Source organism: Echinops telfairi, unplaced genomic scaffold, assembly GCF_000313985.2.
Source record: "Echinops telfairi isolate 266 unplaced genomic scaffold, ASM31398v2 ScPeMD7_2;HRSCAF=8, whole genome shotgun sequence".
In the NCBI taxonomy this organism is placed as follows: domain Eukaryota; kingdom Metazoa; phylum Chordata; class Mammalia; order Afrosoricida; family Tenrecidae; genus Echinops; species Echinops telfairi.
Window position 1 is genome coordinate 43,618,033 of NW_022103898.1, and position 1,320 is coordinate 43,619,352.

A 1,320-nucleotide genomic window follows, 5' to 3' on the forward strand; every position below is an offset into this window, starting at 1 on the left:
TCTGATGATGCCTTATACCTGATCCCTTCGACACCTCGTGGTTGCATAGGCTGGTGTGCTTCTTCCATGTGAGCTTGTTGCTTCTGAGCTTGATGGCCGCTTGATTACTTTCAAGCCTTTAAGACCCCAGACGCTATGTGTGGGATGCATAGAACAGGCACAAGGGGCCAAAATATTGAGTGTAGGAGACAGAGCAGAAGAACCACAGAGGCCAGGAGACAGAGCAGAGGTGAGACTGTGAGGTAGAGCAGTGGGCTTCCCAGCACCTATATGATAAAGCAGATGCCAAAATGGTATCCTTCATATTTTGTAACATGTTCATTCCTTAATAGGCCCCATAATTGTGACTATTGTCAATGAATTTTGGGTAGGCATTGCAACAAATTATTGACTATTAAAAGAGTTGTGCTATCAATGGGATGGGGTGGTCAGTGACAGGAGAGGGTTAAGAAGTATAGAGAGTGGAGGCACCTCTGACCTCTGCCTCTGAGGAATCTTCCTTGGGCAGGTACAGCAGTGGACTTGACTTTGCCCTTGTGTAGTCTCAGGATGTCAGATATGGATATCATGCCAATTATTCACCCTCCTATTCAAAATTGGCAGTCATTCCCCCAATAATTATACAAGAAAACCCTAGTATATATATTATGTGCATTAAAATAAATATTTCTTTCATTTTATCCTGATTCGGTGAATTTAACATGAGACTCCAGAATTCACCACTATTCACACAGTTTGAATAAAGCTATACTTGGGACATGAACAGGAATTAGTTTATCTTAACAGATTCAGCTAATTGTGGAATATCAGAAGCCTGTTATGTACAGGTACTACCTATTTTGAATAGACTACAATATCAATGAGAATCTAACTAAATGATAATGTTTTGAATATACTGAAGTGGTTATTTTTAACTTCAAAAATAAGTTTAAAAGGTCACTGCTGTCAAAAAGAATGAAATATAGAAAGTGTCTGCCATACAGATTTGATGTAGGATCATAATATACTGAATTGTAAAATTTTAAAACAGATTTATGTGAGAAATGATTCCATGTAAAACCACTACCTGAATAGCTTAAACTTTGCTGAGATTTTAATGTTTGCAGATTTAAGGAGTTCTATGGGATAGGAATAGAGATTATTACCAAGATTCCACTTTATTGCATGCCGCATATTGCTCATTTTCTGAAAAGTGACTTGACACAGGTGACTGATTTTTACCACAGAACATTTTATCAATGATAGGCCAATATTTTATTGAGATAATTTGAAACTTACCATTCTGAAAAAAATTAATGAGAAAAAAATGTATCTAATCTT